The sequence below is a fragment of the Crotalus tigris genome, unplaced genomic scaffold (genome assembly GCF_016545835.1).
Source record: "Crotalus tigris isolate CLP2741 ecotype Arizona unplaced genomic scaffold, ASM1654583v1 scf7180000018183.1131761, whole genome shotgun sequence".
Classification (NCBI taxonomy): Eukaryota; Metazoa; Chordata; class Lepidosauria; order Squamata; family Viperidae; genus Crotalus; species Crotalus tigris.
Window position 1 is genome coordinate 252459 of NW_024096870.1, and position 25734 is coordinate 278192.

General features: G+C 39.8%; 1 long non-coding RNA gene across 1 annotated transcript in view; it reads left to right on the top strand.

Annotated features, from left to right (window-relative positions):
• Positions 1–15367, top strand: part of LOC120310436 — a 29431-nt gene extending 14064 nt beyond the window's left edge. Inside the window, exons 3-4 of the long non-coding RNA XR_005557356.1 lie at positions 14789–14894; positions 15103–15367. This is a non-coding gene — a long non-coding RNA (uncharacterized LOC120310436). The remainder of the gene's footprint in view (positions 1–14788; positions 14895–15102) is intronic.
• The last annotated feature ends 10367 nt before the right edge of the window (positions 15368–25734 follow it).

A 25734-nucleotide genomic window follows, 5' to 3' on the forward strand; every position in this document is an offset into this window, starting at 1 on the left:
ATCAGATGACAAACTCATAAATCAGGACAATATCATTTAGTAGTGACATGGAATAGAATTGAACTGGATTAGCAAATGGAACAATATTTTTATGCCAGCATTGTATTCACCAACTCAATGATGGGTAACTAGCACCTTAACCTGGTAGTTGGGAAAAGCCCAGAGTGAATCAGTTTTGTTGATGTACAAGATTAATCGATAGATTGAATCTCTACTGCAATTCACACTGAATTGATGGAGAATAACAGGATTGATCCATGCAAAGCATACAGTACTACCTGGCTGCCATAGTTTGTTTTGTTTTGTTTTTGTGCTTTTGGATCACTGTTGACTCCTGTCAACTATCCCCTGAAATTTTCTCAATAAGATTTCAGAATAGGCTTGCATTCTTATAGGGATGGGGGAGTGTTTTATCATGGTTGCTGAATGATAGAAGTTGGTAAAACTGGGAAGACTGGATTGAAGCCAGCTTAATTTTTCTTTCTTGAAAGATGATAGATGCCAAATGGCATTAGAGATTGTGATAAATGGCTTATAGATTGTTTTAGTTGCACCATTTTGGTGAAGTACTGGTACACTTGTGATAAAGGAGAAGAAGTGATCTTATGAAAGCCAATTTGCTGTGTCCTTTACCCCAGTAATGAAACAGTATTGTGGATGTTCTAGGTTGTGTTGTATTTACTAATGTTTTGTGAGTTGTTCTAGGTTGTGTTGTATTTACTAATGTTTCTTGTGTAGGAAGGCAAGAAAGCAGCAGATTGTTAGACAAATGACTGCACAGTGAAAGTGAGAATCACAACTCACAAGATACTAGTAAATACAACACAACCTAGAACATCCATAGTACTGTTTCATTATAACTATGGAGAAGCCTCTCACTTTCCTCCCTTCAAGATTTGGAAATGCGGGAAGCCAGAGAAAATAAAGAGCAATGGAAAAGAGATGTGATAGAAATGAAGAACATAATAGCTTTACTGTGTGAGAGCTCTAACAAGCCAGTAATCTCCAAAATATTTCCAAGATAATTTTGAGAAAATTCTCAAGCATTCAGAGAATAAGGTGGAAAAAAGAAACTTTTTTCAAAAAGTAAAAAAACTTGAGAAGATCCCAGTTCTACTAACTCCTATCATTCAGCCACCATGATAACACTCCCCCCTGCCTATAAGAATGCAAGCCTGTTCTGAAATCTTGCCAGGAAAATCTCAAGAAATAGTTGCCAGGAGAATAGTTGAGACATTAGGAAGTAGAGCATCTTAACATGTGAAAGCCTTTCTGCCTGTAAAGAGTTAAAGATTTTTCTCCACCCCTTCCATTTTCTTGTTCATTTTTTTCTAAGCCCCCACCTCTGGACATCACAACTTTCCTCTAGAGATCTCATTAGGGAAGTCCAGGCTGCTATTTTCAACATTTCCTCAATCAAATGCTGTTAAATATAGCTCCAAAAACAAGTGGGCAGTAAAGTAAAGCGAAGACCTTTGTCAATGGCAAGGCCAGTCAGAAACTTAATCTCTTGTGTAATTCTGATTTGACTGATGGCTACTTTGCCCTCTGTATTAGAGATATGTTTTATTTTTTTTCTCTGCTCGTGGGGAGAAAACTTTTGAAAGCATCCCTATGAAGGGTTTTCAATGCACCTAGCCTTATTGTGCCACTAAGGACATTATCTGCTGCAAGCTGACCTTGGATAAAGACATTATCTGCTGCAAGCTGACCTTGGGTGGATGGGTTACATTTCTGAGTAAACATTCATAGGATTGTGTTGTACAGAAAAGGCAATTAGAGATCAGCAAAAACAGATACTCCTGTTGCTGAGTGATCAATACCTTACTATATCTTGCTCATAATAGTTATTCATTTTTAAAATTCAATTTACATTCATCAAATTCTAATCCATTCTGGAACCTAACTCCACATAGTTCTTAAGCAACTCATTCACACTGTGCTCAGCTTTATATTTCTCCTGACATACCTAAATCTCATTTTTATATAACGAAGCAGGGAGAAACATGTTCATTCTTTAGCATTTTTTTAAAAGCTATCCTTTGACAAACAACATACTATCTTTATACTACCATTTCCCCATTTTAAAATTTCTCCATTCATTTCCCTATGCCTAATAAACCTCCTACTATGGTATACAAATTTGTCAACTTGCTTTTATATATTTTTTAAAAAAATTATGTGCAATTTACCACCCTATTTTGCCTGTCAAATATACATTACATTACATACCTTGGGCTTTGATCCATTAATAATAATCAGATCCACATTCATTGTTGTGTCATAAAATCTGTCCAAGATTTTCAGCATATCATTCCAATTCTCATGCAGCTGCATTGCATCATCTGCATATAACAGTGTATGCACTTTCACAACATATATCTAATACCATTGCAAACATCTCTTATGCATGTACCTTTCGATATATTAAGGAACTAGCATATTCCAAGAAACATCCTTGTTTTATTCTTTGCTCATCAGTGAAGCATTCACTAAGCATCAATTTATTCTCACAAATACTTTAATTCCACTGTATACCATTCTTAATCATATTTAACAAAAAACATTTTTCTCACATTCTTGCCAAATGTACAATAATTTATGCCTCTTCATTTTATGCTTTATCCAAATCAGCAAATGTACAGTAAACATTCTTTCTCACTTTATATATTTATCCTTGATTTGTTGAAGTACAGAAATCTCTTCACTCCCATCTAGCATAAAACCACATTTTACCTCCTAAGGGTTGCTCAATATCCCTTCTGTATTTTTACTCAAAAATTTTCCAACCATTTTGTCAGACATACCTAACAAATTAACAACACTGTAATTTTTTTTCACTCATTCTGGCTGTTTACTCCTTTATATAAAGGAACAATAGCTGCAGTCCTTCAACATGGATGCCGTTTTCATAAATGTGTTAAAGAAGTCATGCAGCAATAGCAGTCTGTACTCATATCTACACTTCCAAAATTACCATTTTTCAACAGGAAAATTACCATAATTCCCAGGAATTATGAAGCTTTGTTCATGGTCCCTTATGCCATGGTGACTTCTTACCTGGATTACTGCAATGTGTTCCATATACGTCTGCCCTTGAAGACTATCCAAGAAGTACAATTGGTCCAGAATGCCCCTAGGTTGACATACATTACCCTCCTGTTGTGTGACCTTCACTGGCTCTCAGTTTACTTTCAGGTGTGGTTCAAGGAGCTGGTTATTACTTTTAAAGCCTTACTTGGCACAGGACCAAGTTATTTGCAGGATTGCTTCTCCCTGAGGACACCTGCCCATCCCATCAGATTGGATAGGGTAGACATGCTCCAGATCCCTTCCCTTAATTGCTGGCATCTTACAGGGCCTAGGTAGCATGCTCTTTCCATGGTAGCCCTGCTCTGTGGAACACCCTTCCTTTGAGATCTGGCCTCTCCCTTTTAAACACTTAAGACCTGGCTTTTTGCTCAGGTCCTGGGACAGGGTGAGATTGGCATAGAAGGAATATGATATAGGCTGCATTGGAAAGGTTAGCTGTGGTGCCAGGTCTTTTTATTGCTTTTGTTTTATTACTTGTATATATTGTTTCCTTGGGTTTGAACGACCCAGAGTTTGGCTTAAGTTTTTTATATGCATACTTATGTACAACATAGATACATAGATACATACATACATACATACATACATACATACATACATACATACATATTCTTTTCTGGCATCTGAAACCAAAATGGCCATGTGGGACAGTTCCCAGAGACTGGAAAAAAGGAAGCATTTTCACAGAGCCAGTTTGGTGCAAAACAAAATCAAATTTAAGGTGGTGGCCTAGAAACCAGATGTTAGCCCTTTGTGTTAGAACAGAGTTTCCCACCTTTTCCAGGTTGGTGGCCAAGAGAGGGGAAGGGGAGAAAGAGGGGATGGTTTTGTGGGAGGGGCAGATGCATGTACACATGCCTGCATGTGCACAAGTACCCATTGCTCGTGTGAGTGGGGCCAAGAGTATCCATGACGTTCGCTTGATTGAGGCTCTGAGTTCTTGTGTGAGTGACTCCGAGTGCCTGCGATGTTCGTGTGAGTGGGGCTGCAAGCACCTGTGATGGTAGCGCAAGTGGGGCCATGAGCACCTGCAACCCTTGCATGAGTGAGGCCCCGAGCATCCACAATCCTCATGCAAGTGGGGCCGCAACCGCCCACGATGCTTGCTTGAATTGGGCTGTGTGTGTGCATGCGTGTGCACCAGCCTGCAACTCATGCAGCCTGGTTGTGAATAGGCCACAGACCAGTAGTGGGCCGTAGCTCACAGGTTAGGGACCACTGTGTTAGGAGACAATAATGGCTAAGTTCTATTTTTTATTCTAAGGTTACATTAATAGAATCTTGCAAGTCTGAAAATATTTCTCCCTCCCTCTCCTTTTATTCTCCAGAAGCTAGGAGGAGTCCCTTGTGAAAGCTTCCCATGTCTTCTATGCTTCTGTGGACTGAGATACCTTTTGCATGATAGTATTCTAGTCTGTAGCTTTTCGTCCCGTCTCTATTCATTTTTTACTACTTTTTCAACTTTATGATCCTGCCAAGTCATTCCCAAATACAATTATATCAAGATACTGGGATTTCTAGTCCTGCCTTAGGTGGATTCTTTCAGCAAGTCACTCTTTGTCAGCCCAATGCACCTCACAGGGTTGTTGTTGTGGAGGAAGTAGTATTATTGTGGGCATGAGTATTAGGTCTGTTCACTACATTGAATTATAAATATAAAAAGGTGGAATAAACACTAATAATAAACATACCATAATAAATACAGTCATTGACAAATATTGTAAGAATTTTTTTTAAACATAGATATAGCAATGGAATTTGGTTATAGTAATTTGCTACAGTAGCAAAATTACTACAGTAAATTACTACAGTAGAAAAATTAAATTGGGGCAAAATCGTGACTATAATGAATTGTAAGGCTGAATAGCCAAACTATCAGAAGTCATCAGGATGAAGCCTAGTAGTATCTGCACATTTTACAGCTAGATAACATCAACTATGGACAAGTTAAAAATGTGATTAGTAAAGAAAATATCTAAAGAGTGAGAAAAGCGCTAAGGACAACATTGAATGGCGGAAACACCATCAAGCCATCAACACCTGGATCAATCAATACCTGAGCCAATACCTGATATAATATACTACTGGAACTACTTACTGGACACAACCTGAACTGGGCCATTTGGACCAAAAAAAAAAAAAAAAAAGACAATGACTATTCTCTGTGCATTACTTTCCTTAGTGATATTGATTGATCACACCTGTCCTGCTTGTTTTACTTCAAGTCAAACAAACTGTCAAAGAAGAAAAGCATGCATTGGCTATTTACATAAAAGGCATCCCAAAACAAATTTTAAGGCAAGTTAACAATTGGAATTTACTCAATATGGAGGAAAAACAAACATGAATCTCAAAATAAAGTAATAAAAACACAAACAGAATGCTTGCAAGGAACAGGATTACATGATCAATTTCTACAAAAGACTGAGTTGTATAAAAATAAAATCTGGCAACTGGAACATTAAAAAAAAAAGAAACCGAAGACTTGATTTTGGCTGCTCAAGAGCAAGCTGTTTGAACTGATGCATTCAAGGCCAGAATTAAAAAAAAACACCAAATGATTCAAAGTGCAGATTGTGCCAAGAGGCAGAAATAAATAAAAAAAAAAAACAGGAGATCATGTATTCAGCTCATGCAGGAAGATCACACAGACTGATTATAATCAATGACAACAGTCATCAAAATGATTCAACTAAAAAATTATCACGTGTCTGTAAAGAAACTTGGTGGGATCATAACATTGAAAAAGTAGTAAAAAAAGAACAGGTTTGAGTATATTGTAGGTTTTCTGAAGACAAACTGATAACCTTTTGGTGCATAACACACCAGATTTAACTATGGTTGAAAAACAAAAAGTGTAGACAATTAATGTGTCAATACTAGGAGATAGTAGAAGACAAAGAATTGGAGCAGATCACAAAGTATCAAGATCTGAAAATAGAAGTTGAGAGTATTAACTGGCCTTGGTAATCTCAGTGCTTATTGGCATGCTGGGTGCCATACCCAAAAATCTTGGAATGAGCTTAGAAAATATGTGCACTGATATAATTTCCACCAGTGAACTACAAAGGCCACACAGCTTGGATCTCATATTGCTAAGAAATAAACTATGATAATACTATACATCTTGGCTTCTCAATGCATATGAAGGCCAGCACTAGTTTAAAAACCCATCAACTGTGAAGTTCAAGTGTAGGAGATGTCTGCAACCATTTGAGATGTCCTCCATATCATTTCTTTCTTTCACTCCAGACTCCTTCAGGATAGATAGATAAAATTTGATAGGATTTTATACATCAAACTGTTCTTCCGTTATTAAGGGGAACAGAAGAAGATGTTCAATTGGTTTTGAAAAGGTCTTGGTAGATTAATACCCTATGTTTATTCATTAAATATATGTCTTCTCTCTTAGAAATTCAGGATAGCCCGTATATACTCCAACCCAGCTATAGTATTCTGCTTTTTTACCAGCACAGTGAAATTAAAAGCAAAGAGATGATAACTGTCCAAAGGCTTTGAAAACAGCAAATAATATATATGAGATGTATAACACAGTACTGTTAAGAAAAAATGTATTTTTATTTTTGTTGTATAATGAAAAAGGAATAAATAAAAATAAAAACAAAAAACAAAAAAAACAGCTTTTCAATGAGGAAAAGTTTAAATGCACACACTTATGCACCCAAATCAAGCCCCATGGTTCTGATGTTCATGTAACAAAACCTAACATAGTTAAATCAGAGATCTTGAATGATTAGAACAATAGACCTTTTACCACAATGTGTCTATGAACTTGAGAGTACATTTTGAAACCCTTGTATCTTTTAATAAATCTGGCAGTAATATTACTTGGGATTAGATTAATTATCTTCTAATATGTTTTCTTTAATTTACCCATTAAAGCCCGTTCTTGTTTAAAATATATGTTAACATTTAGTCATTTCCCATGCGTTTTCCATCAAAATCAACAGACTTGAAAAATCTAAGGTAACAGAAATTATCTTTTGAGAACTGAGAAATATTACATATTGTTACATGAGGGACAGTTATAAGGTTTTTCTGCTAGTTTATTGTCATAGACAAAAAGTTAATGTAAGAGAGATATGGAGCACAGAAAGGTAGTTTGATATGTAAGTTGGAGTTAAATGGTTGCCATTATTTTATTTTTCTTAAACAATCTTTATATGGTCTGTATCACTATTATGTAATCTTTTTGGTCTGTGACTATTCAACAACCTTTTTTTTTTGTAAATAACGTGGGACCTGAATACATCCAATTGATTTCAGGGGCTTCTGGTTCTGGGCCCTGTGCCATATTCAGTATTCCCAGAAGGGCCCCAAGTGTTAGTTGGACTAAAGAATCTGCTACCCTGGTTTGCTTTCAGACTCCTTGGCAATCTCCAAGGAACATTTGGTTAATCCAAAGAAGGACACTGGCATGCTTAGAGCATTTTCTTTTCAGGAATGGAAGTTGGCCATGAGGGTTCCCCATTGTAGAAAAAAAAATGACAGGAAGCAAAGGCTGTATGTTGAAAGGGTTATATCTTGACCTTCAGAGAGAGAGAAAAAAACCTCTATGCATTCATCAATTCTATAGAGTTATGGTCTATAAGTGCAATCCATAAAACATTGTAAAATGGAGGATTATTTGTGGAATTTAGGAAATATATACTCAACTTAGAAAGTATATTTGGACATAGATGTAATTTTATGCATATTAATGAAATACTTTTATGCATATTAATTCTATCAGAGATAGAAAAATATTTACTGTACATCCAACCTGATTTGTCCCTACTTGTGCTCTTAGAGAATTTGTATAGCTTTTTCTGCCAGCTATTACAGAATTCTATGAGTCCTGGTCAGTGGAGAAAGACAAAAGTTATCTTTGCAGAGGATAGCACATAAGTCAGCACCAATGGATCTATTAAGATAATAGGTTTGAGTTTCATCTGGATATTATGGTACTATTAGCTGTTGGAAGCACCAATTAACAAAAGGCTACATACTCACTAGTGTGTTGCTTTTTAGGGTAGTAAAGATTTTTTTAGAGTTACTACAATGGACAAATATGACTATTTTTCTGAAAAAGCTTGGGCTCTCCTAAAAGAAAACTGCACAGATTATAAAACTGAAATAAAATGTGATTTGTAATTTTGCCCTTTGTCCTTTATGCTGCTTTGAAATTCTGTAGAGCTACTATAGTTTATAGCCAGTATACATAAGCACAAAAGTCATCATTTAAATTAAAAGCAACCTGATTCATCAAAGGTATACAGTACTTCCCTATATATTCCTTTAAAATATATTTGCTAATATGGAAGAATAATTAGCTTAAATTCAGAGATTCTAGTTCTTTTAGCTTTGTAAGAGATGATAGGATTTACAGATGGATGAGAATTGCAGATTGCTTTAATGACATTCTACAATCTAATTCTAAGTGGGTTTGATCCTAAATATGTGTAATTTTCTAATTAAGGAAAAGGGCTGAGCCTAGTGCTGAATCAGTAAATACATACATGTAACTCGTTGCTTCTACACAAATGAATGCTGAGTGTTGATTTCTCTTTAGGAGCTGTTAAAAACATAGATGGCATGATGGAATAAAATTAAGATCAGAATTAACCAGTTTTCAGTCTTAGATTTACTTCTACATGTTTTATTATGTTAAACTAATCAATGAAAAAAATGCAGATACATAGAACAGTAATACATATACCAGCATTAAAAGTTCAGTACAACTTCAAATTGATAATCATAGCAATTAAAACAGAACAGAATGTTGTATGTCTTTGCAACTGAAATTCATCAAAGCATCATGGCAATCTTTAATATACAAAAAGAAATCTGAGGGATATTTAATTGTTTGTTGCTTGTTTCATTTATTTCACAAACCAACTCATGCAACATATAATATGCTCATGTGAGAAAAAAAGATCTGTAACTGGGTTACTCCACTTTTAGCTCCACTAATAAAAATTAAACACTTCAGCTAATTGGTGATCCATCTCTTTGTGTGTGTCTTACATGTGTGAAAGTTCTGGCCCAATGGTGAACTGCTTCAAATCAACAACATTTCTAATGCTTCTGTCACAATGCAATTTAGATTTGGACTTCAGAACTTTGTTTTTATACATGATAATTGCAACAAGATTATTGTATGCACAAAGATAGAAAGATTTGGCACTACCTACAATGGAGGAATGGTTAGATCAGATGATGAGCTTGCTGAGATGATTAAATAGACTTCTTTGATCAGAGAAAAGACAATATCTATGTTTATTGTTCACTGGAAATCATTTGTGACATTTTGTAGAATCAGAAAAACATGAATATGGTTTATGGTTTTGATGATTAGACAGAATATAGAAGGAATGAAAGTTATGTTGTAACCATGAAATAACAGATACATTTATAATTGTACTTATAACTGCTGTAAAGAAAATTAGATGCTACCTTGATTCTCTGAATCAAGCCCTAGTTTTGGGGCAAGGTGCATGCCTAAAAATCAAGCTAGGGTGGGGGTGGAGCTTACCACTGCAGCCAGGCCTCCCATGGATTGCCTTGCTGGCCCTCTTCTTCTATGGCCGAAGGAGCAGCTTCGTTCTGCAGCTGAGAATAGAGCTCAGGCCATCAGAGGCCTTTCTGGAAGGTCTATGCAGCCAAGAACCGAGCTACGGAATCCATAGCTCAGTTCTCGGCTGCACAGGCCTTCCGGAAAGGCCCCTAACTGCAAAATGCAGGCCCGAGCTCCATTCTCAGCTGCAAAATGAAACTGCTTCTTCAGCCGCAGAAGTGGGATGGCTGGGCAGGGCTGTCAGTTCCACCACGGCAAGGTGGAAAAGACCCCTGAAAAAATAAGACCTGGTGCCTCTTTTGGAGGCAAAAATAATAATAATAAGACCAAGTCTTATTTGGGGGGAAACACAATACTTCTTTGTATTTTTTTTTCTATTTTTCATTACATTTTCTTCTTGCATCTTTAGCTTTTTCTTCTTTTTCTGGCCTTAAATTATTTTTTATTAGCTTTCAATCTTCTTTTTAAAAATATTTCATAAAACAAAACAAATGAGCCTTAATTGCTTAAGGCAGGGGTCCCCAATCCCCGGTCCATGGACTGGCACTGGGCCGCGGCATGCCAGAAACTGGTCCACGCAAACAAGCAAAGCCCCATCCGTGGGATGCAGGAAGTACATGAAACCACACCCCCTCCAGTTCTCAGAAAAACCTCTCTCCACAGAACTGGTTCCTGGGGACCTCTGGCTTAAGGAAATACAAACTAGTGGTAGTTACCTATTTAATCAAATTGTGTGATTATTTTTCATATTAACACATCAAACATCTTATTTTATGAAACAAGCACAAAACGTTGGTGTTATTTGTTAATTCAGATTCCCTTCATATAACTGTAGGACTTATTCAGTTACAAATATATGTCACTGACATTATAAACATCTCAGTAAGACTGATACTTTTTATAAATTACACATCCGGTTGAATTTAACAGGACCGATTTCTGTGCATAGGATTGAGCTGGGAAGGAACAAAACGACAAGGACAGTGTGAACACACTGACTTTTTGAACAATCATTTGTATGAGCCTTTTATCTATAAACATAGTCTCTTTACTGTTTTGTTTGTATATGTGGAAATTAAGCCAATGCGTTTTCAATTAACTATGGTTTTCAATTCTTCTGAATATTATTACCATACCAAATATTATTCTTACAATAAACAAGTTTTTAAAAAAGTTTTAAGGTAGCTTATTCTAAATCGAATAAGCCTAAATTTTACATACTGTGTAAGGAAAACACAGCATGTGTTATAAGAAAAGAGGCATGTAGTTACAGTATTTAATTGAGATACAATAATCTGATCCCCTAAAGTCAAATAGAATTGAAGCAGTTTAAATTGTTCATAAATCATGTTTTAATACAGATTTTTGTTTACAATCCATGACTGAGGTTAGTAACACTGAAGACAGCATGATATTCAAGACAGAGTATTTTGTGCTCACATAAATCTAATTATAATCAATCTGAAGCTTTTAAATGCACATGTACAATATTCTTTTGAAACTTCACAGTTATAAAGTGTTATTTGAAATTCATTTTTCTTTAATTATTGTATTATGGGCATTTGTTCCTAACTAACCTTGCTTTAGTAAAGGTAGGTCTATTTATTTCTCTCTCTCACACACAGAGATACATGCATACCTACAGTATGTGAATAATCTCCACAGCTAGGGTTTGTTTTTCCCAAGATTTGATTCTATAGAGACATCACATTTTTTTTGAAAACAGTAGCAAGGGAAATGATACAGCCCCCTTTAATGATTTAGTTGTCCAAATAACAATGGGAATTGGATAAATGCTTTCAGCTGGGATCATTTTACTAATACCTTTGGAAGTAATGGGATTCCTGAAGAGTGCGGTTCTGTGAATATCAGTCTGGTACTCTTGCCAAAGTGATATTACTGTACTAGAACAGGCAATATTAAAAACAGCAGCAGACTTGCAACGACAGTAGCTTTACCCTTTGTCAGTGTTGCCATTTTCTTGGGATCTGAAGAATAAAATTTCTGTTAAAAATTCTAAAAAGATGAACTCATGTACCTGTTTAATGCAGGAATGGAGTAAGTGATAGTCCCCCAAGTATTGTTGAACTTTGAATTCAAATAGTCATAGTTAGGAGAACCAGTAATGAACAAAATATGGGATGTGTGGTCTACTATCTGGAGTGCCACATGTTTCTCAATTCTGAATTAATTCAGGCATAGATACATTTAGAATTTGGAATTGTGAGAGCTTATCTTTGTTGCTATGGAGGGCTGTATTATTCACAAACAACTTCCATTCTAGATAGTCACCTGCAAAAGACACAAGAAGAGAAGGCAAAGTAGAGATAGGCAAGTTTGTGATAGGTAAAGCAATCTGGGTGAAATAGGGGATGAACTATCGGTAGAAATTTGTAAAGCCCAGGAAGCTTTGTAGCTTCTTTCTGGTGTGGGGAGGGGGGGCACCCAATCTAAGATGACGCATATTTTCTCTGGGTCCATCTCCACCCCGTCTTGCGAAATCCTGTAGCCTAGGTAGTCAATTTTCCCTTTGTGGAATTCACGCCTTGACAATTTCGCATAGAGCTTAGCTGCTCAGAGTTTATTTAGGACTGCTCTGATCAACTTCACGTGTTCCACCTTCATTAATATAAATTAATATATTGTCCAGGTACACCAAAACTCCCTTATACAAATGCTTACGGATCAGCTGCATGAACACAGCTGGGGCCCCTTGCAGACCAAAAGGGAGCACTCTAAATTGAAAACATCCGAGGGGGCAGTTGAAAGTGGTTTTCCACTCATCCCCTTCCTTAATCCTAACTCTATAATTTGCCTCCCACAGGTCCAATTTAGAAAATATTTTTCCTTTTGATAGGTGGGCCAACAGGTCTTTCATGAGAGGCAGGGGGTACGCATTTTCTATGCATACAGTATTCAGACCCATATAGTCCATGCAGAGATGAAGAGACCAGTCCTTCTTCTCCCTGAACAGCATGGGGGCAGCAACCCAGGGTCTGGCTGTTTATATGAACCCATGGGCCAGGTTTTTGCCAACAAATCTACGTAGTTTGCTCAATTCCCTGGGGGCCATCAAATACAGCTTTGGCTTTGGTAACTTCACCCCGGGAAAAATCTCGATAGCACAGTCTGTGGGCTGGTGGGGGCCCAGTTCTTCTGAACTTCTTTCACTGAAAACTTCAGCCAGATCCCGGAACTCCCTGGGTATGATTTGCATGGCCTCGCCGTTTAAAGTGGCCATTATCTCCCTAATCTGTTTCCTTCCCGGGTGGATTCGTTTGCTCGGTAAGGGTTTTTTCCCCCCTCTGGGGAATTTCAAATGTCCCTCTCTCCAGTCTATCAGTGGGTTCCATTTTTTCAGCCATGCCAACCCCAGGATGAGAGGCCACTCCATTCCAGGTGCCACAATGAAGGTTAAAGTAAATGAGTGGCTCCCTTTGTTTAACCCCAAGAGTTCTGTAGCTAGTGTAGCTGAGATGCCCCCTGTGATACACCCTCAAGTTGGCAGAAGGAGATGGGGTTTCTTAACCTCCTTAATTGGACCCCTAATTTCCCAACCAGGGCTGGGCTGACCAGGAATATGGTGCATCCTGAGTCTAAAAGGGCGATCAAGGTTACTTTTCCTTCTCTGCCTGGAATTAACAGTTCTATGGGCATGGTCATTGGTATGATCAGCCCAATAGGTCATCATCATAGTCACTTTCTGGTGGGGTCGGAGTTCCACTGCCTGGTTTTGGGGTTGGATGGAACTCCACGATCTCTGTGCTCCTCGGGACCATGTCTTTCTGGCGTTGGCTCGGCTTAGTCAGCTTTCCTCCAGATTACCGATTGCCTCTTTTGCTGTGGCATTCCATGGCACGACGATCCTCTTTTCCACATTTGAAGCAGGCTGTCAAGTGGTGTGTGTGTGTGTGTGTGTGTGTGTGTGTGCAGCCGAGATCTTTGCTGCTTCTCTCTTCTTCTCTGGTGGAGACAGTTTCCACATTTTCTCAGTGTGGTACGGGTTGCAGTGCTAGTCGATCTTCACCTCTTCGGCCAGAAGGCACCAGTCATGTAATCGAACCGAGGTACCCCTAGCCACATATGCATTGTACAGATCATCATTCAGCCCATCCTGGAAACAGCTGATTAAGATGTGGCATGCCAGGTCTCAGAACTCCTCAGTGTACTCAGCCACCAGTCAACATCCTTGCCTCACGGTCTTGATTCGATCTTAGGCCTTTTGATTATTCAGGCAGTCTTTGCGTCTCTTTCTCAGGGTGGTCAATGAAACAGTTAAAGTTTCAGAGCTTTAGCACATTGAGTTGTGCAGGGTAACCATCCACTGATCTGCAGTTCCTTCCAAGGTTAGGCTGATGACCCTGACTCTGACTTTCACACTGGGGAGGGTTCTCCCATACATTTGCATGTAGGTGAACATATGAGCCAGGAAGAAGCCCAGTTGCTGGGAATTTCATCAAATTTCACCCCTAGGGGAACCAGTTCTAATTCCTCCGGTGGACCTCTCCCTCTAGGGCTAGTGGAGCGTTCCCCACTCCAGGGGCTGCAGGTTGTTATATCGCGATAGTGGTGGCTTCCATTGTTTCCATAGATCCAGTTGCCCCTGCCATGTTTTCGGTTGCTTCTGACTCATCCCCCCTACACTTGGTTTCTTCCGGTTGATCCTTTCTTTTGCTCTGGAATTGTCTGGATTTTGTCTTTAGGTCCTGAAGACCTAAAGGACCTTTAGGTCCTCCTACCATGTATTGCATGGCTTGTTTCAGGAACTGGTTGGTCGACTCCTGCACTTCTTCGGATTTGCCCCCGTCATTGGAGAGCAGCTCCATCTCCCATTTCCATCTCTTCTTCCAGCTGCCTGTGGTGAATGTCACTCTTTCTCTGATTTTTACTTTGCCTCAACATAGTGTACATAGCATTTCCTGCTTCATTTCCCTCCCAACGAACTTCCCCATGAAGTAGCATTATCTGAATGATAAAGATTGGCCCAAACTCAGTTTGGATACTTGAGAATGAACTGGACAGAAAATACATGAGGTAATTCTTTTCCAGACTAAATTAGCTCTTTTCAAATTTAGTTTTACTGCTCTTTTACAAGTTTGTTATGCATGTTTTAAAAAGGTGTGCCATTCTTCCAGAAGACTGGAAAACCTATGGAAATATGGAACACATGTAATGCCTTTCTGAAGTGCAACTGAAATTCAGGGAGCAGATGCCTCTGTACAAGGTAGGTGTTTGGACTCATTTGCAGTACAAGCCAAAATTTATCCAAAGGGCAGTTTCTGATTCTTGAAGGAAAGAATTGTTTCTATTAGTAAAATCAGAAGGCCATCATTTCCCCAATTATAATCCATTTAAATGCCTTCAGAATTTTGTCTAAGAAAGCACCCTGTCCTCCCATAGCAGTTTTGGAATTTTTTTTTTTTTTTTTACAGAATTGATTTTATTAACTGAAAGACTACAGTAGATTTCATCCTGCAGTCTGGAATCAAATACTAAAGTCATTGTCATCCTCATCCTAATTCTCAAGCAAATTTAACTCCAATCAGATAAATATGCACCATGCAACTTTCCCCTCCTAAAGGAGATGAAGGTACTTTCAGACAGCACTGCAAATAGAATAGTATGAATAAGCCAGTACAAACATGTGGAGAAATAGCAAAATAAATAAATAAATAAATAAATCCTTCTCTTGTTTTATTTTGGAGTTTAGCACATTCAGTGCTGTTTATTCAAGGATAATCTTGTTTATATTTAAGTTATTGCTCTTCATAGACTCTCAATATATTTCATCTTTAATGATACAATGCGGCTGTTTTGTTGTACAACATTCCTGGGTTTGAGATAGTGAGATGTTTAATAAAATGTTTATAGCAGTTTATCAGATCTTAAGTAATGTCAGAATAATAAAACTTTTTGGACCTAAATGCCAAAGAGGTCAGTTTTAATTTACACCGCAATATTTTTGAGATTACTATATACAAGATGGCTGTCTAAAACGAAGTCCCCAAAGCCTGAAAATCATCTCTTAATTATTGAAGATCCCATTTTTATTGTCAATGATTTTAGTCCACTAGTCAGCAACTAGTTTCACAGTTTTCTCTCTCCAATCTCCCCAAGCATATCAAAAAGTGCCATTTTTCATGGTAACTTATTTTATTACTTCTGGTTTAGAATTAGTTGGCATTTTTTTAAAAGATAGATTATGTTTTGGATATCTCTAATGATATTTAGTTTTTATCACAAAAATACAGTAAAATGATAGTTTAGGAGATTTTGTTAAAGACCTCTTAATTTTTTTACATCACATACCAGTGAAATATTTCCATAGCCCCAATTATCCTTTTACTAAATATTAATGCTGTTTTTCGTTTCTTCCATTTTCCTCCTGGATTTTTAATCATATTTCTAATGGATTTCTTAGAAACACAGATGCTTGCAACCACCGTGTAAATATTTCCAGTTAAATTATTGGTTTTCTGTCTGTGATAAGCATGGCTGCTTTTTCTTTTTCAGGCTGTCACAGATATTAGATTTGTCTTGACACCCCTCTAAACACAGCATAATGAACATACTCCATTAACCATTTTTAATGATTCATCCTAATGATTTTGCATTTATTTCATTCCCATCGTGCAGCAGAGGCAGCAGAAAAAAAAGTCATATTTAGCCATTCCATTTTGAAGTGGTCCTTTTCTCCTTTCCCAAGATGATTTTTGCTGAGGCTATGATCTAGGACACTTTCTCAGCAATAGGGTTGTTCTGCCCAGCACTTATTGGCCCTTAGCTTTATCAGAGGCATCTAAATGATGCTTGACTGGTTTGTTCTGAAGCACTTCCTGAAGTACTTAACAGGTTTTATGTAATTCCTTTTATATAGAAAGTTTTTCTTGTGTCTTTTTATGAGTATGAGGCAACAACACAAAGCTGTCTTGAAGAGCTGTCAGTTTAAATCAGGAAAGAGAGCCAGATGCTGCCAAATGAGTTGTAGATTCTATCACCAATATTTGCTCTATGTACAGTAGGGAGACTGATTGGTGGTTGTTTCTCCCGGCTGTAATAGATGATATTATGTGGAAAAGGAAACAAAATCAGGACAATCCATCAATGGTTTTTCTTTATTTTCTTCTGCAATAAAAATATAAAGATAATACCACTAACCACCCTCATTTCTGAGGGATAATAAGGCTTGGTGGCCATAGAAGCATTATTTGTGCTGGAATGCATTTTTTATCAGCTGGATAGGATTGGATAATAGCTTGTGAACATGGTTGTCTGCCTGTGTCCATTGCTCAGCCATGAGTCGTGATTATGCTGGTTAGTCATGATTGTGGCCCCTTGAATTTAATCAAAGACATACCTTTCAATTAATTTAAATCTCTTCTTTCAATATTGATTTGTCACAACTGCATTAAGCTGGTGCTAATTGACCCCAATGCAAACATTGGCTATCTCTTATTTTTGTTATAATATGGATCAGGAAAATTATATACCAGCTCCTCCATTCCTACTTCAGATTCCTGAAATTTATTTATTTAGCCTGTCCTATGGCATCTACAGAGATCATGTTGTATATCACTGATATACAACACTAATAAACCACATTATACTTACAAACACAAAAATAACTTTAAATAAAGTATCAGCAAAACATTTACGTAAAGGGTATGGACAATAAGATTCCTGAAATAATTAACTTCTAGATTTAAGCTAATTTTTATTCAGTGTCTCTTGCAGTTTAATTTGCTATATTAATTTTATTTCATACTTATTGAAGAATGCACACAAACTCATAAATACCTATTGATGGGGCCACAGAATCCATTCATACACATTTTTGTTTGGATAGGATTACTGATACTAGGACAATGAGCATACTGGGTATATAACCAATGTTGGGGTAGTTAGCACAGTATTATTAATAGGCAAGACTATTTCTCAAACCTGGGGCAAAACAGTAATTGTTCTATTGTATTTCAGTCAAATCTTACTGTATTGATCATATCATTAGCTAGCATGAAGAAACCTAATTTTAAGTGTTATGATTAAATGGACATTTATACAAAAGCCTTTATTTCCTATCCTGGGGAGAAAAAAAAGTTTGAACAGGCTAAAAATTAAGCTATGTTTTATGGGGTTGAGTTAAGGTCAGTAGAAGAAAAAAAATCAATGGAAGAAAAAAAAATCAGTTGCAACTTTTGAGATGAAAACATTATCAAAGCTAAAAGGAAGTGTTTCAAAGTGGGCTTTAATAGCAGCTATCATATTGCCTCCAGTGCCTTGACATTTCTTATGCAGCTGTTTTATTTTAGAAAGATTCACCCCCACTGCACAGGCATCATCCTGCAGATTGACCTAAATACACACATCCAAGCACTTTGGTCATTCATGATCTATAAACCCTTCAATGAACTACTGGAAACCTAGTTCAAATGGAAAAGGTGAAATTCAATCTGGCATTTAACTAAGGCATTGATGAAGGGGTTAAGGCAAAAGAACAGGCAGTAAAGGAAGAGAAGGGGACAGGAGACAAATACATTAATTCATTTAAGTTACGGTTTTTACTTTTGTATTGTGTTGCTGACAGTATTTTTATATTGTTAGCTGCCCAGAATGACTATATTGAGATAGACAGTCAAATAAATAAAAAATAATAGAAAGAAAGAAAGAAAGAGAAAATGTGATTTTTTTTTGCTAGCACCTCTATTATAGTAAAGATAACATCAATTTGTGTCAACTATGATATAAGTTAATTTGAGCTGTAGGTGAGCAAAATCTGCTTGATTTTTGAACTTGCTTGATGAAGAGCTTGCACATTAAAATCTGGTTTGGTTTCCAAACAGTGAAGTGGAACAAATGTTGTGTGCTCTCACATTCCTTCTTTATCTGTATATTTGCCTTTCTTTAATTCTTCCTTTTCCTGTTCTCTTTTACAAATATAAATTTGCATTTTAATCTCAAGCCAAGAATTCAGGGCTTTAGTGAAGAATGATGTGGTGTAGAGTTGTAATTATATCATGAGACCTAAGATGAGTTTTTTGTGCAACTTGTGAAAGCTAACTTTTTCCCACAGTAGATTAAGTGGTCCTTTTTCAAGCATTTTATTTTCATAACAATTCTATAAAGATGATTAGGTTCAGCAAGAACCTTTTTCCTCTTGCATCTAACCATGGCATAAACAAGCCTTGGCAACATTTCTTTATCTTGCCCTGTGATAGTAGAAACAACCAACCTGCAGACCAACCAACCAACCAACCAACCAATCAGACAAATACATTTGTTTTCATCTTGTTTCCAGTCTATGACTGAGACAGGATTAAGTTGTTCTCAACTGTATTGATGCTAAACTAGTATTTTCCCTTTTATTCAAACATATACCTGTACAAGGACAACCTCAAGATGTGTGCAGTTTGTTAGGTTTTTTCATATATTACTTTGGAGAGAAATTGAGTGGAAACAGATGCAATAGAAATAGGACAGAGACCAGCAACAAAGGCAGACCATTTCCTGCAGTCACTTTTTTCTCCCATTCAAGAATGGATGAAGATCCCTTTCACTGAATAATAAGGAAAAACAATTCATCCCATAGTTTAAGTAAATCCTCTACTCTAGTTTTTACTAGTCCCCATTATTGTGGCAACCTGTAGTGTGATCTACTCGTCCTTCTGTTTCCCAAAGACGATTTATTCAGATCATATTTCATCCTGACATGAATTAGCTATTCACAGTCCATCTTAAATTTAAAATTGAAATGTTTATGGTATTCTGAATTGCTTGGAGAGCTGCAGTAAACCAGAGCAAGACTAGAGAGTGGTTAAGAATTTCCTGAAGCACGTGTAGAGAAAAGTTAGTATTCCTTTAATTAATATTCTTGGCAGCCAAAAGTTTCTGAAGGCACAAAAAGACATAATGAAGTCTAATGAGAAGCTGGAATATTTGTTATTTTATTTTTTATTTTTGATATGTGTCTGTGTGCATTAATCAATGGAACCTGTTGGCTGGATTAAGGTCCTTAAGTCTCCATGCACTTCTATATCATAGGCCTTTTGATGGATGCATTTGCATAGTCATATCAGTTTCAATAAGTATAATGGTAAATAAATCTAACCTGAATAATATTTTCACCGAACAAAACAGTATTTCTAATGTAACGGAGTTGGGGTGAGAATGGGGCCAGCTGAGAGGCTTTGCAGGAGCCCTGCTGATTAGGCAGGAAGATGAGGAGCTCCGGCAGCTGCCATGGGTCTGGCAGCATGGCGTGGCTCAGAGAAGGGAAGAAAAAGGAGGAAGCAGATAGAAGGGAGGAAGAGAGAAGGCTTGGTGGAGCTTGCTGTTCTGAGCCAGCTGATTGAAGAGAGAGTAAGAAGCTGAGGTTTTCACATTTGCTTTTTTTGCTTTCTTACAAGCAAGCTGTATGAAAAGAGGAGGGATAGAGGGAATGAGAGTAGTTTCTGGAGCCGTTTCCTGGAAGCAGGTCAGATAGAGAGAAAGAGGATGGGAATAGCTTGCCAGAGCTTGCTGTAGCAGGCCAGGCAGAAGAGAGAGAGAGAGAGAGAGAGAGAGAGAGAGAGAGAGAGAGAGAGAGAGAGAGAGAGAGAGAGAGAGAGAGAGAGAGAGAGAGAGGGGAGAGAGAAAGATGGAGTAAGTGGGGAAAGGTGAAGTTTTATTGTTTCTTTCTCTTTTGTTGTGGGCAGGCCAGACAAAGAGAGGGAGAGAGGGTAGTTTGGGGAGTTTTAATTCTTTTTCCTTGTTGGAGTAAGTTAGGCAGAGGGAGAGTTAGGGAAGAGTTTGACATACATCTTTTAGTGGGAGATAAAGGTTTTTTTTCTTATAGGATCAGTGGGGGAGATAAAAAGGGATTACATGGAGTGAGGTCAGAGAAGGGAGAGGAGAACGGACAAGGGAGATTGGTTGCCAGAGATTGGTTGCCATCTTTCTAGGCAAGTTGTTGTCATCAAAGATGTATTAACATCATTCTGGGCAAGTTGTTGCCACCAGAGACTGGCTGCCATTGTTTTAGGCAAGTTACTGTCACCAGAAACTGACTGCCATCATTCTAGGCAAGTTGTTGCCACCAGAGACTGGCTACCATTGTTTTAGGCAAGTTGCTGTCATCAGAGGCTGATTAACATTGTTCTGGGCAAGTTGTTGTCATTAGAGATTGACTACCATCTTCCCTATAAGTTCTTATTGCATGAGATCAACCACCATCATCCCAAGTGAGTCATTGTCGAGAGAGAATGACCATCACTTCCCCATGTGCATGGCTGCCTATTGTGACTGAATACCACTGTGTTACATGCCTGTTAGATATTGGTGGCCACTTGGAGAGGAGGTCGGGAGGGCCTGGACTTAAGCAGTCCCTCTGGGGGTGATGCTACACATGGTGGCTCATCCGGGATTCCCCTTGGAAAATGGAGACAGGTGGTCTCATGTAGGGTTATGAGCCAAGTGAGCAAAATGGACCCCACCACCATTACTAAGTGATGTGGGGACCAGAATAGTGAGGAAAAGTCAACTATAGTAATTGATGTCCCTGGTTATGTTTGGTCAGAAGAGCGAATTCTACAGACATTGAGGACTCTTGTCTTGGGCCAGAGGGTATATGTGGTGAACATAAGAGTCAACCGGGACACTGCCCACTTCTATACTCTGTTGGAGTGGAAGAAATGTGTCCAAGAGTGCTTTCAGGTTGAGAGCCTTCAATGGACTGAGGATATTAGGGCAGGGGTGATATTCTCGGATGTTTGGGCCACGTTCTTGGCTAAACCGTTGGGCCAGAAAAAGGAAACATGTGCTTTGTTTACTGTAGGGGCACCAGAGGCAGAGTTTGTGCAGGGTAGGGGAAGTCTGACCTCCATACAAAACTTGACTGGCAGTTATTGCGTGGGGGCTAGGTATAAGAAACGTACTTTCTCGGGGATGCAACCAGTACCAGAGGGGGAAGAAGAATATGAAACCTGGATGGAGCAGGCAGTACAAGCAGTCAAAAAGTGGGATATACCAGATGCGCAAAAAAAGCAGAGAGTCAGAGAAAGCTTAAACGGCCCCGTTGCAGAAGCTATTGGAAGTCTAACGTTGAGCTGAGGGCATTTTACTGTGCACGACTAACTCTCCCTATTGAATTTGGATCTGCCGAAACAGTTTCCAGCTTACTGTTTCACTTTGAGCATATGTATCAAAAGAGAGGTGAAAGGCTGTCTGAGTATATAAGATGATTGAACAAATTATTATATCAGGTTTTGGAAAGGGGGGAGCTGGGTCCAACTGAAGTGGAGCAAGCCCAGATGGAGTAACTTTTCCAGGCTGCTTTAGTCTCAGAACCAGTCAGAAATCAAATAAAGACCGAAGCCAAAGGGAGCATCTGGGGATATCATGAGCTCATAAGGAGAATTAGGGTGACAAAGGTGATAGAGGAGGCCAAAGAGGTCACAGCTGATTTATCATCAGGATGGTCCCCAGGCACAAGAGTGAGGAAGGGTGGAGAGGATGATGATCAGCTGACAACTATGCAAGCTCAGATATCGAACTTAATTAGAATGATGGCCTCATAGATGGCAATAGGCTGTCCGCCTCCGAATGGAGTTTGGGCTGGGCCAGCCAGTGGGGGGATGGGCTACCTCGGCTGATAATTCAGCAAGTTGGTGATTTGTTACAACTGTGGGGGTGTAGAACATTATTGCATACTTGTATAAAACCGTATAGAAGATCAGGAATTTTATTTATTTATTTATTTCTAAAATTTATATGCCGCCCAATCCCAAGGGACTCAGGGCGGCGTACAAAATTAAAACAATAATATGACAATAAAACAATAAAATAAATACATTCATACAGCGTGTCCAATCATATCCCGCCCCCCCCAGGGACATCAGCCCCAGGCCTGCCGGAACAGGAGAGTTTTAATGGCTTTCTTAAAGGCCGGCAGGGTGGGAGTAGTTCGAACCTCGGGGGGAAGTTGATTCCACCAGGTCGGAGCCACCACAGAAAAGGCCCTTCCCCGAGGGCCCACCAGCTGACATTGTCTGGCTGACGGGACCTGAAGGAGGCCCAATCTGTGGGACCTCACTGGTCTCTGGGAACTGTGCGGCAGTATGCGGTCCTGTAAGTAACCTGGCCCTATGCCATGAAGGGCTTTAAAGGTGATAACCAACACCTTGAATTGCGTCCGGAGACCCACAGGAAGCCAGTGCAGCTCGCCGAGGATAGGTGACATGTGGGCGTACCTTGGCACGCCCACAATCGCTTTCGCGGCTGCATTCTGAACCAACTGCAGCCTCCGAACGCTCTTCAAGGGTAGCCCCATGTAGAGCGCATTACAGTAATCCAGTCTTGAGGTGACAAGGGCATGAATGACTGTGAGTAAAGCCTCCCAGTCCAAATAAGGCCGCAACTGGTGCACCAGGCGAACCTGGGCAAAGGTCCCCCTGGCCACAGCTGATAAATGTTGTTCCAAATTTAGCTGTGAGTCTAGGAGGACGCCCAAGTTGCATGCCTGCACTGAGGGAGGTAAATTTACCCCCCCAGGACTAATGATGGACCATCCAGTTGACCTTTGGGAGGCAAGAGCCAGAGCCACTCGGTCTTGTCAGGGTTGAGCCTAAGCCTGTTCACCCCCATCCAGACCCTCACATCTTCCAGGCACCAGCACATCACATTGACTGCTTCACTGAAACGACATGGGGTGGAGATATACAATTGGGTATCATCTGCATACTGATGATACCTCACCCCATGTCGCCGAATGATCTCACCCAGAAGTTTCATGTAGATGTTAAAAAGGAGAGGGGACAGTACCGAGCCCCGAGGCACCCCATGATCGATGGCCTAGGTGTCGATCTCTGTCCGCCCGCCAACACCGACTGCGACCTGTCAGAGAGGTAGGAGGAGAACCACCGTAATACGGTGCCACCCACCCCCACCTCTCCGAGACGACGCAGAAGGATACCATGGTCGATGGTATCGAAAGCCGCTAAGAGGTCAAGAAGCACCAAGATAGAGGAATGACCCCTATCCCGGGCTCGCCAGAGGTCATCGGTCAGTGCAACCAAAGCAGTCTCAGTGCTGTAGCCGGGCCTGAAACCAGATTGAAAAGGATCCAGATAATTAGTTTCATCCAAGGATCGCAAGAGTTGGGACGCCACCACCTTCTCTACAACCTTCCCCACAAAGGGGAGGTTGGAGACAGGACGAAAGTTCTTCAAAACAGCTGGGTCCAGGGAAGGCTTCTTGAGGAGGGGCCTCACCACCGCTTCCTTTAAAGGTTGCGGGAAAGACCCCTCCATCAAGGAGGCATTGATTATCGCTAGAGCCAGCCTCGTGTCAGCTCCCTACTGGCAGAAACCAGCCAGGAGGGGCACGGGTCCAATAAACAGGTGGCGGCATTCATTGCCCTCACGGCCTTGTCCACTTCATCAGGGGTCACAGGCTCAAACTCGCTCCAGATAACATGACTAAGACCAGCCCCCGGCAACTCGGCTGGCACTGCCCAGTCGGAGTCCAGGTCTCTCTGAATCTGAGCGATTTTGTCCGAAAGAAACTGAACAAACTCCTCAGCTCTCCCCTGCAAGGGTTCCTCCGCCTCTTCCACTTTAAGAAGGGAGCGGGTCACCCTAAACAAGGCGGCCGGGTGAGATTCTGTGGATGCAATAAGTGCGGAAAAGTGAACATGCTTTGCCGCCCTTATCGCCACTAACTAAGTCCTAAGATAGGCTCTTAATAGTGATTCAGTTCAGCCAACTGGGTGCCCGGTAATATTAGCTAACTCCAATCAAAGGGGTGACCAAGGGCAGGTTCGGGTGCCAACTCTTGGGAGTGGGCTTCCTCTAAAGTCCCCATCAGTGATATGGGTGATGGGAGCATCATCCTTAGCAAGGGACCCCCATATCATAGAACCCTCTGAATTCAGAGTGACAGGGCCCCAGCAACAGTCTTTGGGGACTCAAGTACAGACTGTTGAACCAGATGCTGTGCCTCTCACTGCCAAAATTCCTAAACAGCTGATGGGCCCCTCCCCAATGATGTCAGTACAAGTGGAGGGCCCTCTTGGATTTGGGTGCACAAGTGACATTATTATATCGGGATTTTTATGATAGGCACCTGATGCATATACCCATACAGGAGTTAGGTGATTCGAAGATTTGGGGTATTGGAACTGAGAAGTTCCCGTATGATGGGTACCTGCCCATCCAGTTAACATTTGGGCCCTCTATTGCTAGGTATACAGAGAATTTTGACACCTTGGCCATTGTGTGTACTCATCCCCCAAGAGCTAGTCAGAGCTCATTGATTGTGGGAACAAATAACAATTTACTTAGGCATTTGCTCACCCCAATTGTTCCAATAGGGAATGACTCAGCCATAGGGGATGTGCACCCCGCACTGCAGACAGTATATCAACACTTGGTGCAGGAGCAACAAGCCCCAGCAGAGGGGGTGGGGCGATTGTGGAAATTAGATCAAACAAAGAGGATATTACAACCAGGTGAGGTGACGTGTTTGCAGACCTCAGTTAGATTAGACTGGGAACAGCCAGGCCCTTACCTCATCCTCAAATCCTATCCTAGAAGGCAGAATACTGGAGTGGAAGTAATTCCAGAGGTGGTATCTACAAAGGCTCTACGACAGGCCAAAGGATGGATTTCAGTTGGAGTCCGGAATATTACAAACCTCCCTGTGAGACTGAGAGATCAGATGCTGTTGGGGCAGGTGAGCCCAGCCACCCCAATTGTGCATCCTGATACTAGGGAAAAGACTGAGGGTGAGGTTTTAGTAGATCAGTTTTATTCTAAGAACATGCAGCTTCTCCAAGAGTGGCGAGAGAGGGCTAGAGACCAGCTTTGGAGGTGGCAACATCTACTCTCTAAAGATGAGTTTGATGTGGGTTGTGCTAAGAGTGCTCAACGTGTAATCCGTTTGCAGGAAGATAAGCCTTTTCGGGAGAGATCCTGATGGATCCCTTGAGTGATTTAGATGATCTTAGAGAGCATTTAGCGGAGTTGAAGAGGACTGAGGTCATCAGAGATGAAAAATGCCAATTCTATAAACCATCTTTTACATATTTGGGT